Raw genomic sequence first — 17,187 nt, 5'->3', positions numbered from 1 at the left:
TCAATTGTTGCATCGTGTCAACAACAGACACGATGCAACAATCGTGTCTATTTACTGCAAGTCAATGACTTGCTCCAATTTTTTTTTCAACACATTTAAATAATGAGCAGAACTAGATGCAGAGTGTTATAACTAGGATCAGTTGATGTTTGGTTTGATTAAAATAACTTTTTTTTTTTTAAGTGGCTTGAGTTGATGTGTGGTGAACTGGTGTTATATAAATAAATTGGGTTTTTCCTGTTCTTCCTGTGCATGAGATACCTCAGTTCCCTCCAGTGTAAAATAGATTCATCTTAGCTTTACTGGCCAATCTAAATCTACAGTATGTTAGGTGTGAGTGTGTGCATGTATTGGTTATTTTTACCATTTTTTTTGTTCATATCTTGCAATAGACTGGTGTCCTGTCCATGAACTTGGGTAGATATACACTCGCCTGCCCATTTTCTTGCAAAGTTTTAATGAATACAAAAAAAAAGAGATAGATCTGTGGACTTAGACTATCAGACCAGGACATCAGAAATTTGTTTCATGCACAGACAATTGTGAAATGTGATTTTGAAGCAAAAAAATGGCTGAACAGTGGTGAAGAGGCCTCAGATGGCCCTTAATCTTTCTGTGGGAACCTTGTAATTTCTCCCTATGCATCTTTGTGTTGCTTGATTCCTCCTACTTCTTCACACCTCTTAAAAAAAACAAGCATTTTATTGGTCACTTTGTAAAGTGTCCATAGATCGTTGTTTACCATGTGGATCCCACCTCTTGGCCATTGATCACTTGTGATTGGTACAAACCTCTCTGCATGAAACACACAGGTATAGAAAATAGATTTGCATATTTCGAAAGAGATTCAAAAACTCACACTCCTACAGCTCCTTGTCAGTGTTTTAGTGTTGCATGCTTCGGCTGTCCACAGAACAGGCATAGACTGTTCTGTTCCTTTTAAGTTTGATAGGACTTTGGATAAACAGGGACACTTTGACATGGAAAAGTAATGAAACATTTTTTTTCCCTCTGTGCTCAGAGTTTTCTCTTGCAGATACGCATGTGTCTAAGGTAATGAGCTTTTCTTGAAAATGAAAGTTGCCAATTTTGAAAGTTTGACAGAGAGACTCCTCAAACACAAGCAGCGCTTGCAAAACCTACTTAAGTGTTGATCATCTTCTTATTTCGCTACACTTTCAACACCAAGCAGAAACAAAGGTGAGCAGAGGGACAGCAATACAATATATGAGACTCACTGAATCTATGTGTGCATCAGAAAACTTTAGGTGTGTGTCTGAACTTCACTTTACAGCGTTCTGTCATGGACTGCTCCACTCAGCAGTACTATAATATCTACTCATTCTCTTTCGATCCTTGCACTTTTTCTACACACATACACACACACACACACACACACACACACACACACTCCCTCTCTCTATTTTGTTCCTCTGGCCACTGCTGACTCAGCATATGTGAGACCAAAGAAACAGACAAAGAGCTGACAACACCAGGTCCTTTCGCTTGCAGCAAAAAGAGTTCCATCGGTTGACAAAACGAGCACAGCTTTAGAGCACTTTGCAGAGCATTTTATTAATTCCATCCGCATTAAAAATAAGAAAACAAAGCAACAAAAATCAAAGGGCTGTCGCCGGGGCTCTCCTCTGTTTTCACACCAAGAATTGGAAGTGACATTTTCACCTGCCTTTCATTAGGTGGATTGCTCTGTCGAGTGTGAAAGACAGATGAAATGAAATGCAAAAATAACCTGTGATCTTTATGTCGGCGACCCCAAAGAGTCAGAGCCTCCCTATCTCGTCATCGATTGGCCCGGTGGATTAGCCACCCGCTTTGACCGGTGTGTGTGATATTGACAGGCTGCCTGTCACAGTCAAAAGAACCCTGTGGGCCAGAGAACGGATCTGAATGCATGCAAAGTGGGAAGGGAGGGAGGGGGTGCTGTCGATGCTGACCTGGCAAGCTGGGGGGTCTTTTGACTGCTGCCGCTGGGGTTGAGAACACGTTTTAAAATCAAGATTCTGTGAGGTAATTTCTCCTAGAAGAAGTGCATTTCTAAAGCAGACACATGCAGGGTGTTTGTTTCCTTTTTTAAATTGGGAATCTTATCACAGATTACTTTGTATTATTTTTATTTCCCAAACACCAAGCCCGTATTTGAATGTCAAGGGAGCTTTCATGACACGCAGAACTGGTCCCTCTGCTAATTTGTTTTCTTTGCTCCGTGGTTAACCGTGCTGTGAAGTAGCCAAACTGGATTCAGTTTATCAAATGTTAAACACTGACGTAAAAGACGTGACAGATAAGAATATGATCCTTTGGGCTACCGTTGAGTTTCGAATGAAAACCCAGCAGCTGTTTAACATCCCAGGTAAATTAAATTTTAAGCCTCGTTCGTATGAGTGGAATATGAAAGCTGATCAGTAGCTAATCTTTGCTGCAGCAGGGTTGAATTTCTAACTGATACCACTCTTCTGGCTGGGATTTCCCAGAGATCATCAGCAAAGAAGTCTATCCCACATTCTTAATTCGTTATTGGACAATAACTAATATTAACTCGTTATTGGACAATAACTAATCTATATAAGCTTGGAATTGCTTGAATTAGCAACCATGGCCATGAAGACAAAGATGGAAATAAAGCTCATTTGCTTTTTTAAGCATTTGGTTCTAAAATACCAGATGTCTGAATATATGTGGTACTTTAAGGAGTTAATAAACAATTCTAATGTGAAACTTAATTTAAATATGCAACTTTTATAGGTAACAATCAACCATTTGCTGTCTTATTCAAGATGTGGAGGGGAAGTTTATATTATATTAGGCCCACATCGAAATAATCTTGTTGTGACACTCATGAAACTGCAAATCTTTCATTTATTGCATTGTAATCAGAAGAAGTGCTACGCTTTATCCAAATCTGGCCTGCAACGCATTGTGAGAGCAGAACTGATGACCTCTGAGGGAAAGTGGACAGCATTACAGTAATTGCACAAAGTAATAGTTAAACCTGTGAGTACTAGTGCACACTATTTGTTTTTCCTTTTAACAAGGTTCTGCATGTAAAGCATATGAAGAAGTTCAAGACAAAAGATATCCGGAGGTGGTATCCTAATTGCTGGATTAACCTTGCTAATTCAGGGTGGCATATATGGCAACATAATGGACAAGTTGAATAAATAAAATATGAATTTGTGCTCATATGGCCTTCAGCCATTTGAGATATTTGTATTGGTTCTTGAGTGGGAACGTGTGTGCGTGTGTGTGTTTGTTTTTCCTCCACAGCATGTATGTGCCTGTAAGTTTGTTGCTCCAATGTCAGATGTGTATATCTGCTCATGTGACTCTGTATTGATGTTAGTATTCACACCATGAGTTCATCACAATCAACACATTGTGCTTATAGATTCTGCCTCATTCCTAAATTGTACATCAGATTGTTAAGGTTGCCTGGTGCCGGTCTGGAGTTGCTGATAAAGTTCAGACCCAAACAAGAGGCAGACCCCGTCCACCGCCCTTCCGCTTAATTTGCCCTCTTTTCCTCCTCCCATATTTTCTCTCCCCATCTCACTATCTCTCCCTTTGCATACCACCTGTCAGACCCCCGTCCTTTGATGCGCCACATTCTTCTTTCATCATGTTTCCTCTGTCTATTTTTTCCCCGCTTTTCTTCCTGTTGATACCCCCTTTAGCCCTGTCATTTTGCATTCTGTTTAAATTATTCCTCCCACCACCAACCACTCCAAACGATCTCCCCAGCAGCCTCTCTTTTCCGTTTTAAATAGCTGTCTGCATCTCTGCTGCTGTATTCTAAAGTTGTTTTGATCATGTTAGATAATGAATCCCTAAGTAACACAATAAATGGATTCTGGCTTAGTAAACAAGTTAAAGTCAAAAAGGACATTTTTCAGCTCTTCCATGATGTTGTTTTCTTTATTATTGTGGAGAGGTCAAACCTAACAGGAAATACATAAACAGGACTAATCAAATGACTAACTTATTTACAGTAACTCATTTTTTATTCAAGGGAAAATTATCTTTCTTGAGCTGTAATATGGTGGGTGAAAAAAATAAATGTAGTAATAGATTAATGGTTCATACTTAGCTCACATACTTAGTCAATGGATCACAGGTGTGGTGATGTGTGTGTCTATATGTGTCGGGAGCACATATAGACACACCTTTAATCCATGAGCAAGAAGAAATCACATCTGGGAATAGTCACTAATTCATTCCTAGGCATCAGTGCCAAATATGGATGAAAAATGTGACGGTACTAGGTAAGGAAGCATTAGTTTTGATGCATTGGCAGCTTGCCAAACCATAGCGGTTGCAGGATTGAATATGTTGCTGTTCTGCATTCATGCTCAGATGCATCTTCCTTTCCCTTCAACTTCAAAACTAACGTATTTTTTGCTATAGGATTGAAGGCAATACTAGTTTCAGTAATGATTATGGTGAAAGTTAGTAATAAAATATTCATTAGTATTACTGTTTTTTAAACCAACATTTAAACTATTTCCCTTAACTGTCAACCAAAACCCCTCACATGCAAGTTAATGGGTCCAACAGTGTCCCCATGACAGCTAAGGGGTTGAGTGTGCTGCTGGAGAGGCTTGTGAACTGTGCAGTTGTGTCTTCAGAGAGATTAATACAGATGATTATGCAGGCAAGCTTTCTTGCTCTTGCCGCTTCATGCCACACTACCACCTCTCTATCATCCCTGCTTTACACTGCATGCACCTCCACTCTGCTGTGCACTTCCCTTGCAGAGCAAAGCCATTCCTGACCACCCTGATTTAGAGCACGGACATGGGCGCGTCAGAAACTGCCAGCAGACTTCCAATGTAATGAAATCATGTTTGCAGATTCACTAGTGTAAATAGATCCAGGACACAGAATATCTGCCAAAAGGAACACAGACAACACAGCATCCAAACTCATAAAACTCAAGACAAAGAAGAGGAAAACACAATATGACCAAAGACTCAGACTTCCCCTAATGCAGCACTTTTCAGACAAATGATGAGCAGAGAATATTTGCTGTGTAAATATATATATGTGACTCTTTATTGACCCAGTTCTTTTTGTTTCCTTTGCACGAGGCTTTGATTTGACCCCGGGCAGGTGTCAAATCTGACTGGATGTCAGAATCCAGTTTTTATAGAGACTTTGTTGTCTCTGACTTTCCTTAAGAACAGAGTTTTTCTTTTAATCTCTTTGTTGCTTTTGACTTAGGCTTATCATTGAAAAACCTGAGGTTGATGCATGTGTGATTCGTATTTGACAGAGTAACCTACATCTTACATTACAATTTAGTTTTCAGGTATTTCATACACCAAGCCCCCATTTGGGATTAGACTATAACCATATGTGTCCTATCTAGCACATTAATTGATTGACTGATTGGATTTATTTGGTTATGGTACAAATGAGATTAACTTTACCACTTTGTGACACCAATCAAGTATCACCATCAAGGTTAAAAACACAAAAGCCAAGCTTATTTTCATTGTGGTCCTTCAGATGCCCAACACGTCCTACAAACATAGAAGAGCTATAAATAATCTCAAGGGTAAAATAATATGAGTCTTCATGAATGCTTTCCATAAACTCAGAGTGAACAGAATAAACGATGTTACAATTTCAAGGCTAATCTGATACATATTAGGGATAAATGATGATGTCAGATCTAGTTGGATCATTTAACTGAGGGACAAAATTATTGTGTCCCTTTGTGTCCAGATATTCCAACAAAGACACGGAATGTGTCGGAGAGACAATGATTTTCCACTTCCACTGTCATTAACATTTGCATTTCAATAGTTCCCTGCTTGATTGAACACCAATAGAAGCATAAAGTGGTTTGGCAAGGCAATTGACTTTTTTCTCTTCTTCAAAACAAACATGGATTCCTTTTTTATGCTTCTTGTCATCAGGAGGGATGGTCATGCACTCTTCAATGCTGTCATTTTGCCCATGGAGAACTTATGTCATCATTTTGTGCTTTTTTTGTGTGTCTGTCTTATTTTAAAAAATTTGGTCGCTGATTCCTATAATCTGAATACATTTCTTAGACTTTCCTGTAAAACCTTTGTCAAAACCTAAATGATTGGTAATGTCTGACTTTAAGAGCTGGGTGAAACTATCTCTCTAAGGCATTGCATTAAATGCATTTTCACTATTAAGATCCAACAATGCTTAGTTCTTAATTGTGATCATATGGCAAAACGTATTCTAAATTTAAATTGAGCAGACATTTGTCTTCTATTCATGCAAATACTGTTGTGCTGATGTAAATCGGAATCACTACAGGACAGCAAAGATGTAAATTATTTGAAATCACTGTGAGAGGACCATACTTATACTGTTAGCTTGTAACAGTTCAGGGATTTAGGGCCGTGTTGATGTGCAAGTATAGTAACACACTGCATATCCAGAATGTTTAAATAATTGGATAGCCAATGACACAGTTGGTGATTTTCTTTACTTGATATCATTTTCAGACCAATCAGTTGCCTTGGACATGTTTTATTAGCTTATCTTCAATTGACTCTCAGCTAAAGAGCTGTCTTTGTGTGTCAGAAGACGGTTTCTATGGTAATAATCTAGGTCACATCAGTGTGATGCACCTGCCCTTTCCTTATTGTCATTCAACCTGTACATTGGTGTGACCCTTCATTTAAATATATGCTATCCTCATTATCAAAACTCTCTGCCAAGTGTCAGAGCCCCTGATGGAAGAGTTCAGCTTTCATGCAAGATGGGGATTTTTTTTTTCCTCCATCTGCCCTCCCCCAACTCCCTCTTCCTTTTTCCCGCTCACTTTTCTTTACGTTTTGGGCTGTCTTCTCCATCAGTCTCTCTATATTTCTGTCAGAGCACAAGGCGAAGAAAAGAAGTGAAGCGGACAAGAAATATTTCCCCGGTGAAAGACAGGTCTGGATAAATAAAGAAGAAGTATACTCAGCCCTACCCGAGAGAAAAGGCTTGAGGGAGACATGGGATTTTTTTTTTTTTTTTTTTTTTTCCAGGCACCTGTCAGATTTTGAAAGGACAATGAACACGGGTAGAAGAAAGGTAGACAGTTAAATAAAATAAATAAAAAAACGTTGAGGTGAGGAGAGGTGTTGACTGGATGGATGATAATGAGTCGGGCAATAGATTTACAGTTAGAGGTATGAATGGGTGTAATGTGGTATGTACAAGTGAAAATAGACACTAGTGCAGTTGATATGATGTTCTGCAGGCTGGGATGGTTAAAAAACTAAATTATCGAAAAATTCAGAATGGATAGAGATAAATATGCCACAGTTTATGTATTTTTTTGTGGCTTTTTTCAGTTTTTTAATATTCAGAAGTTTACATACAGACTACAGGGAGCAGTTTGAGGGCTCAGGACCATTGCCTTTGCAATTAAAACTGGTGTAGTTTGATTATAAAGCAAATTTAGAGTTCAAAACAATAGTATCTGTTAAGAAAATGCATCCACTGTTGTAAGAACTTAAATAGAAGTCATTTGAACTTTCAGTCCTTGGATTCTGAAAGATGGATTAATAAATAGATGGACATAATAAATCTACAGGTCAGTAGAAAAACATGAAATGACCACTTTATAATCAGAATTTAATGTAACATGTTTTTACTGCTTATGCCTGAACTGCTAATTTTCCTTTTAAAGTTCATAATTTTGAGATTTCAAGCTCCAACTCAGCTTTGCATTTGCAGTTTTTCTATAGCAGATTGCCGTCTTTATTTATTTGAATGGAACTTCACTTGGCAAAAACGCCATGTTCAACATTAAATCTTGGCAAACCCAGCGTCACTTTTTCTAAAAAAAAAAAAATACACTGCGACTTCTGCTTATTTTTTTTTTTCAATCCCCACAGCTTTTCTTCCTATGATTGCGAATTATGTTTTATTGTTTATTGCCATATGTTAAAGGCATTTCTGTGAAGAGAATTCAGTTAGCACTTCAAAACAGAAAAAAGTCATATGGCATTTTTTTTGGTAGGACTAACTGGTGAGTAGCAGGCGCTCCATTTTCTCTTCTGAAATGGTCAGGGCTTTAATGTTAGTGTGTTACTAAATTACAGTGTGGGGAAGTATTTTTACTCTCTTTTTTTTTTTTGACAAATTGTTTGTGGTATAAAAAGGCTTGTAATAATCCCGTAGAAACTGAAATTGGCTGAAAGCAGGGTTTGCTGAGGACTAAAAAAAAAAAAAAAAAGGAAACTCAGCTTTCTCTGTCTGACAGTAACCAGGCTTTGGGTGACTGAAGCCAGGATACATGTTGTACAGATTCTCAGTCTATTGAAGTGGTATGAGACTTTCCTTGTGTGGTAACCTTCATTTTCAAATTTATGCATATTGTGCTTTCATGGTATTTACTCAAAAAACTCAAACGCTAAAATTTAGGACAGGATCTCAAATCTTATGTTTAAAACAGAGAAGAAATAGGCTAATTGAACCCATTTCCAAATGTTATATAGCACAATATTACTGTTTGAATGACATCTAAAACATTCATAAACCTTCTTGTTCTGATAATGATACATATATTTAAACCACAGTGTGAAACAAATTACAAATGGATTTAGTGATGACTTAAAAGTTGCTTATTAGTTGTATATTAGACAGAGAAAAACAAGTATAACCATGGCTGGATTAAGAAATAATGAATAGTAGTCGTCTGTGGATTCTATGTAGTTTACACCAACAGTGTGTGTGAATGACTGAATGTAGTGTGAAATAGTTTAGAGTCCTATAGGAGAGATAAAGCCTTAGATACATACAGGCAATTAACCATCTCCCGTGTACATATTGGCGTCAACATTTTCCACTTTAAAAACAAATAAAGAGCAAATGAAACAAAATTTGGTTTATGAATTCGTGCCATGCATTCCTTTTGTTGTTTTCTTTATTTTGTTGTCATTGCAAAGAGGCATTGCACGCATAAACACACGCACAAGAGCTTAATGCAAACAAGCCGAGAGTTTCAGGCTCGCACCTGCCGAGTCAGCTTTCTTCATCGGGATTCCTGTCCTCGCCTTGATAACCAGCCCTAAAAATAAGACGAGGAAATAGGGAGGAAGAAGAGATAATGAAATAAATACCCCAAGCCTGGCAAGACTTCAAAGACGAAAGGAGAGAGTCGGATCTGCTGCACTGCTGCTCGAGAGGGAAAAGATGTTAAGAAAAAGGGGGAAAAAACACCAACACAATCAGATCAAAATAAATGGATAAACTTAAAAAAAAAAAGCTTTAACCTTTTGTTCCAGAAAAAAAAACATCCTCTGCATTAATTTGAATAAGCATGATTGTTATTTGTTTTGTTTTGTTTTGTATCACACTATAGATAATATAGCTCTGTGTAACATCACATGCCACATTATGCAAGAACTGGCAAAACACTGTAAGGAGAATTCAAGGCTTTGATGTTAAATACCTTACCAATGTGAACCGAAATAAAATAGAATGCTATTCAATGTGCAGTTACCTTATTGGTCACTTGTCAACGTTTCATGCGATAGATCAAGAAAAATGTGTATGCAACTGTGATATAGAACAAAAATTACAAATGGTTTTCATAAGATTTTATGACTAAAAATCTGAAACTTGTGACTCAAAGTGAATTCTTTGTAAGATAATGTTTTGGTTCAACAACCACTAAAATTTTTAAGCATTGACTTCCCTCTTGCTGTAAAGGACAGAGTTGTGAATTATTATTAGTAGTTCTGTCAGGAGATGCTCCTCCAGAGACTGTTTGCTACTTCTCTAATCAATGCTGTCTTGGCAAGGTCTCGCAGCCATCGTTAGAAAGGTTTGCAAGTGTGATAACAAAGGTCCTTGAGGCGTTTAGATCTGGGGCTGTTTATATATACACATATACAGTATGTCTTAATTCTAAACTTCTACACAGATTTTTCTCGTCCTTTTCGATGTGTTCCCTGATCTTCGCAAAGATTGTTGTTTGTTATTGTTCTGAAATGAAATTGCACAGAGGTGGGTTCATATTTACAGATTTTCATTACATCCCAATGAAATACGCAGAAGTTAATGGTTGTAATGTGACAAAATATTGGTTTCATTTATCCAAGATACCTGCACCAGGCTTCCCGCTTCTCGTGAAAACGTAATCGTACAGAAAGAGCCGAGCGGAGATGATTTCTTTTTTATTGCTGTTTTGGAGGCCATGTCGTAGTAACTCAGGTTTTAGTGTCCTTCAAACTCTTTGAGCTGTCGAAGAAATACCGATCCACAGACATCGCCTGCGCCTGTCTTTTTTTCAGACGTATATTGTGCCTGTATACACACCTTCGCACAAAGCTCATCCTCTGCCTTGAGCCTTACAAAACAATGTACTGGAACTGTCGAGAGGTGATAACATTTCAAAAACCTTCTGTATATTGAGATGTGCACCGCTGTGTCCTTTATGCAGACAAAAAACAACTACTTCCACAACCTCAGCGATTTGCTACGCCAGAACAGAGCAAGCTGCTACAGTTACGTAAACCATGATGTGAACCTATTTTGGGTGTTACACGTCCATGATAATTTATTTAATTTACATGTCCAGTCTCTATGATGTGTGGGGGTAGGCAGATCATTTGCTTTTTACATGCATAGGGCAACAACTGTTTGTGTTTACGTGCAGTGGCGTATCATAAGCCATGAGTTGCATTTTATATCAAATGCATCGTCGTACACCCCATCCTTTGCATGTGCAGTCAGGACACATTGTTTGTTAGCATAAACCGGTGACTCTTATTTGTAGATATTTTCAGAAAAAAAAAAAATCTTGCATGTTTAGCATGACTGCATTCCTAGAGCGTACATAAACCGTCCAGCAAGCAGAAACTCTGGTCACACAAATACAAAAATGTTGCCTGTTGCACTCAAATTCCAATGCTTAACTCCCAACATTTGTTGACATAGGCAATAAATTTAGCTTTGCCCTGCTTTCTATTTCTCAACCTGAGGCCACAATTACATTGACTTTATTATTGCTTTGCGCGACTTTTTTATGCATTTCTCCCTGAGCTGCATCCTCTCCATTAAATCACTTAGTTTATAGTACTTGAAAGCTTTTCTTTATTGCCTGATACATCCCAGCTTGAAGACCTAATATTTCATGGAAAGCATAGGTTTTTATACATTTCTGACTCAAATCAACCCGGCAATCAGCGATCACAGCAACAGCAACCGCAATGTTTTTTTGTTTTTTTTTTGGCGGTGGTGTTTATTTGGAGTTCAATACAACCCACCATTTTTAGCAAATGATCCGATAACCTAATGTAACAGATAATCAGGCTCACACAGACACAGTCACATGTTCCCCTGCTTATGTGCACATTCACATCCATCTACCCACAAACCCTAATGTGGATTCTTCACACAGGGCCATCCTCAACCAGCATGCAAACATTGAATAGATGTCCCAAAACACAGGCACCATGAATCTCCCATTTACAGGAGGCACTCTCTCAAGACAGAACAGCCCCACACAGAGCAAGCTCCACTCACAGCCTCCGCTCCATGCAGCGTGGCGCAACGGCAGGGCAACGGCCCGGCACGACAACACCCCAGCCCTCGCACGCAAGCGCAACAGGACTTTGCCTTGTCCATTCAAACACAAGACTATGTTTTCATTAAAGTCATTGCATTCCAGCTCTGGCCTTATGTTTAGGGTCAAGGTGTTGCTAGAAGGAAATTCTTTCCCCTATACTCTTTTGCAGCATGTAACAGGTTCGGTGACGGCCCTGTAGATAGCTCTTTCCATCTCCCCAGCCCTCTATGACATGATGCTGCTGTCGTCCCGGTTTACGGTTAGGATGTGTTCAATATTATGTGCATTGTTAGTTTTCTGCCGCACACCTTCCTCTTCATGTTAGCTGTTTCCCCTCCTTATCTTATGGCAAACTGCTAACAGAACTACTTTCTTGTGGCCATTAAAGCTTTTTTTGTTTTTTTTTTGCATAAAATTGCCCATAGTTTCCCTATTGGTGAAGTTCAAACAGTTCGTCTGAACTGTTTGGGAAGGATAGTTGGGCTCCAGCTAGGTGCCACCAATAAGGGTTGAAAATCATATTGGTGTGCTTTTTTTCATGTGCATCAAGTGAGCTTTGCCCTTTAGACCTTCCTCTAATTCACAGAACAACTTGGTCACCGTACTCCCTTGGATACACATGCAATATCTCAGGTTAGGGGCAAATACAGGATTTGGCTAAATATTGCCAGAGAGCCACGAGTTTCTACAACCCGTATACTGTTATTATGTATGCTTTTTGCTTTACCATGCATCTTTGCTTTACTGAAGAGGAAAACAAGAGAGAGAGTGAGGGAGACGGTGAAAGCCAGTTTGCTGGTAGGAACTCGTTGTGCAGGGACGAGTACCTTATTTTTCAGACTGGTATTCTCAAGGTCACAGTGAAACCCAGATTCCCTCCAGGTCCACTGCTGCTTTATGGAAACCTTTCCGTATCTTTCTCCTCCTCTCGCACAAACACACATACTTGGGTGTATGTATGCCCACATGTGCAGAAAAAGATTCAATCTACCTCACGTCGAATCCAGTTTAACATGACTGTGTGTGCATGTATGGAACATCAGCTTCTGTCCCAACAGTCAACAGATGGTGACATTTAGTTGTTCTTTCCTGCCCTCCATGACAGAGGGGTTAAGGGTGTGAAGATGCATGAGTGAGCGTGTTGGGGTTTGTAAGGTCAGCTGCTGAGATATGCTACAGCATCTGTTTGTATCCAGCTGGTCGAAAGATAATGCAACTGAAACCTTATTCGCTGAATTTTGTGGTGCGTAATTTAAAGTTTTAATCTTATAAAGCATGACAACTTTTTTTCTGTATGTTTTGCTAGCACTTTTTTTTCTTTTTTTTTTTACTGAAACCAAGTTGAAACATGCCAAATTATCAGCAAATCATTTTATAAAACAGGCAGTGAACATGCTAGCATTAGCCTTCCACTTAGGCACACTGATCCACATCGAGATCGCCTGCAGGAATAAAATATTAAAGCATCATCTAAGTGACTTAGATCGGTATATTGGACAAAACCAAATCTGGATTGGGACATCGTTAGTTATTTGTCTCATGCATCTCAGTGTTTTCCCTCTAATGGACTGACAACCTTTTAAGAATGTGCCCATGTATGCTGAAGATAAGCACCAGTCCTACTGAGATTCTATGTGAAGGATTAAGAGGGAAAAGAAAACGGATGGATTCCTGGCCTGCTCAAGGTACAGGTGGAATTTGAAACCAAATCTCAGGCCAGTTTAGTGACCTCTGCTGGCCTGAAAACCAGGAGTTAAATGCAAAACGGCCAGGGAAACATTAGCATGTTACCACCGTGATTTTTAAAGCTAACTTGATCATGTCTGCTGCTTGTGTCAGCGATTAGAATACATCTAAAGCACATTTTAGGTTTTTTTTTTTTTTTTTTTTGCAAAGACAGGACTGAGGAATAGCTTTTTGTGATTGCTTGTGAGCACAACAGTAAACTCTAGCCATCCTTGCCAAAACAAATTGTCTTAGGATTATTGCTATAATGTGTGTTTCTTTTCAACTAAATGACTTGTTTGTTAAAATATTAAAACTACTTTAAGCCAGCTATTAAACATTCACTTCTCTCTTTAGCTTGATAGTAGAAGTCAAGACAGACAAAATTATCAGACCATAAAAAAAAAGCTTGATTTCACCACTAACACTAATGAACTTACCGTCTGCTCCACCAGCGATGCCCCAGGTGATTCTACCGCCGAGCAAAAGCTCTCCTGTAAAAGAAACAAGCTCTTTTGTCACGACTTTACAACAGTTTACATGCTGGTGAAATGATAATGAATGGAGCACACCAGCCACGGTTCCAAAATTTGAAGGAAATTTGTCCTGAAATAAAATCACACGGTATCATCACCTGTACTCGTGATCAACTTCTCTGCAACAGCACACATCGTACCTTTTTTTGTGTGTTTTTTATGAATGTGCCTGAAAGCACAAAATTGCATCATAAATCACAAATGTCTCATTTGTGTGCCCTGACATGACAGTTTTACACAGAAAAGTGTCCATTAGCTGCTAGTTTGGATTTATAGTTTAATCCTCTTTTTTTCTGTTTGTGAAGCATAAGCTCTGCAGAAGGTCTTTGATTTAATCACCTCGAAGTGATATTCAAGCTCTTATCTACCACATTACGCAACTGTATACTTCTTTATGAACCCCTCTGCACTTCTAAGTACTGTAGCTTCAGATAAATGGATCTTCTAAATCGATTTAAGAGGTTAATAAGCACTTCCATATGTGTGTGTGTTTCATTTTAACTTCACACAATCTAGTTAATCAGTTGAAGCCACCCACATCAAGACTACACTTACTGCCAATTAAAAGTGTTCCCCATAACAAGAAATATTTAGATAATTCAAGTTGGCAAAACTTTTTCAACTGAAGTTGTGCTTATTGAATGTTTCTATGATTTTCTGTGTAATTGTAAGGCCTAATCTTTTTTAGTGATAGATGTGATTCTGCACAGATGATTTTGTTGTTACAGTAGATAGTGAAATTATTGTTTGGTTTTAATTTTTTCCACTGTGGCTCTAAATATTATTTTAGTCGCCTTTGAGTTTTATGAACTTTTCCCTACGCCACGTCGGTAGTAACCACTCTTTCCACACATGCACATCAAAGCTAGAAAAACTAGTAATGGAAACTCTTGCAAAGCAGGCTGAGAGCAAACCTGGGCTGAATAGAGCTAATGGAATAAGCATCCTGAACACCAACTGTATTCCACGACATAGGGTCTTGCAACACTAAAGCTGATTATTACATTAGATTCCTATGTAATTTTTAAGTTGGCATGGCTAAACTGCTGCGCTAGTCTACATGTTTTTTTTCCCACTATCCTCCGACAGCCATTAACAGTATTAGCTGCACTCAGTGTGGCCTTGGCAAATAAGTGCCTGCTTAGCACTCTGTGTATTAGAATAATTTATTTACAGCCAGGCAGGTCAGTTAGATAAACCTTTTGCTCTTGCCAAACATGTCTTACATGCCCTAGAGGAGGATAGTTTGCTTTACAATAGAACAGACTTGTATCCCTCTGTATCTGTCTATCTACCTACCTGCCTACTGCCCTCCATTCGTCTATCCATCCATCCATCCATCACACTCACTGTAAAAGACACACTTCCATGGAACTTCCAACTGATTGCCCTTAGCAGCTTTTCAAAATAGGAAGGACAAGAGGAGATGTGAGAGAAAAGATTTATTTAAATGGTTTAAATCCGTGAAGATTCTATGTAGTACAATCTAAAACATTGTCAATACAATACTGTTAAGATCAAGATCAAGAGTGTCTGCTTTCCTTCCTTCACATGCCGCAAGCCTTTACAGGATTGCACCTTCATCTATTCATATGGGCAAAATTGCCATGCATCGTTCAAAGACAAGAGCAAGGCAGATGTGTGTTGATCTTAAGTCAGGAAATTATTTCAAGAAACTTGCCATTTGTCCAATCTTGGTGTGAGGAAGAAGAGTCTATAGTCAGAGCAATTACAATAAGCTTAAACTGGAACTGCAATAAACAAGGCAGGATGAGAATCCAAGTTAATCTTCTGACTACACAGACTGGGGGAGGAAGAAAAGGGAGAAAAATACTTCACTTTCACTTTCACTGTTGGATAACTGCAGCAATTCTTTTAGCATGAAAGTTTTCCCTCGCAATAGAAAAGGAATAAATTAAAGGGTTTTACAAATCTTTAGCAAGCCAAAAACATCGCCTGCACTATACAGAGAAAGAAAAGGGAAGAAAAAAAAAAGCGTCAATTTGCAGCAACAGAAAAACATTTCTACTCTGTTGGTTTGCCTATGATTAGTTCCAACAACCGTTTACCCATCCACGTGAAATAACCAATGACTTCAGTGCTGTAGCATTTTTATTTTTAATCATGGAAAGCCAGGTTTTGATTACATTAAATAAATGTTCAATTCCAGTGCGGTTTAAAAACTATGCGTGCATGCAAATAATTCTATTAAATGTTACTTGATTGGTTTATATTGGAAAAACATTTTGCTTTGTGTAAACAAATTCATGTATAAAGATTGCTAATTGATTTCTTTTTTCTTTGTAAATTTGCTGCAATCATTTCATACACTGAAGTGGATTGTCTTACGCAATCATTCCAGCACAAAATGAATGAAAATTGACAAGACCCTGAAAACTTAATCCATCTAGAAAATTTCTATACTTTTGGATTTGGTATTTAAAAATGATTTATTTTTACAGCAGCCAGTAATCCATAGTAATGAGCGGTTTGTGTCTTTGCCCTGTTTGAAGAGCACTAGTTTAAAACAAAATCTAAGAAAGAAACTTTTTTTGTATCATTTTGATCATCATTGAGATTAAATTTCATAAACACGTAGCCCGGTGATATATGGAAATAGCAATAGTTATCTTGGAGATTTTAGAAACTTATTTTGAGTTTCCATCTCAATAGTATTGCAGTACATCCACTTTTTCTTCATCTGCACAAAAGGCCGGCAGTTGCCAGCATCAGCAACACATATGTCTGGTGTAGTGACTCTAAGAGGTATCTATGAAGCCAGTCAAAAACAAAAGCTGAGTATTGCAGTTATGTATGCCTCTTGTGTATTTGTAGCTATAATTAACCTATCCAAAAGATAAGCAGGAAAAAGGCAGCAGTGGTTTAATTGTTTTAATCTGCCCCTTGATAAGGGCTCTGCAACCACCTTTTATCTCTGGCCGCACCACTTCATGTCCATCCCCGCTGGCCGGCTAGCCCTTCTGCTGGTGAGACTCACCCATTGATGACAGGATATCCAGAATGTTCTGTACAGCCCATGCACTGTGTTAGAGCGCATAGAGTTTAAATATATAAAGCAGTCAAAAACTTTCTGCAGAGTTAACCTTCAAAGTTCATCTGAACTTCAGATTAGCCGTCAGATTAGCAGTGCTTATAGCGCTTTATGGAGCGGGTTTCCATGGCTAAGCAACTGCATCCAAACTCTAAATCACCAAGTGGGATGCACTCCAGTTTTAGATGTTTCTGGGGAAATGATACTTCACTGACTGTGAAGTGTAATGTTTAGTGCAGAGGGGATTATGGTGTGATGCTGTTTTTCAGCAGTTGTGCTCAGCCTCTTGCAGCCAGTGAAAAGAA

The 17,187-nt window shown here is 38.5% G+C and overlaps 1 protein-coding gene across 12 annotated transcripts in view; it reads left to right on the top strand.

The window, feature by feature from the left end:
- adgrb2 (adhesion G protein-coupled receptor B2) overlaps positions 1–17,187 on the top strand; it is a 262,213-nt gene that overhangs the window by 43,274 nt on the left and 201,752 nt on the right. The window lies entirely within an intron of this gene.

This window comes from Xiphophorus maculatus, chromosome 13 (genome assembly GCF_002775205.1).
Source record: "Xiphophorus maculatus strain JP 163 A chromosome 13, X_maculatus-5.0-male, whole genome shotgun sequence".
Classification (NCBI taxonomy): domain Eukaryota; kingdom Metazoa; phylum Chordata; class Actinopteri; order Cyprinodontiformes; family Poeciliidae; genus Xiphophorus; species Xiphophorus maculatus.
Note: the sequence above shows the minus strand (reverse complement) of the source record. Positions and strands in the feature narration are given on the sequence as shown.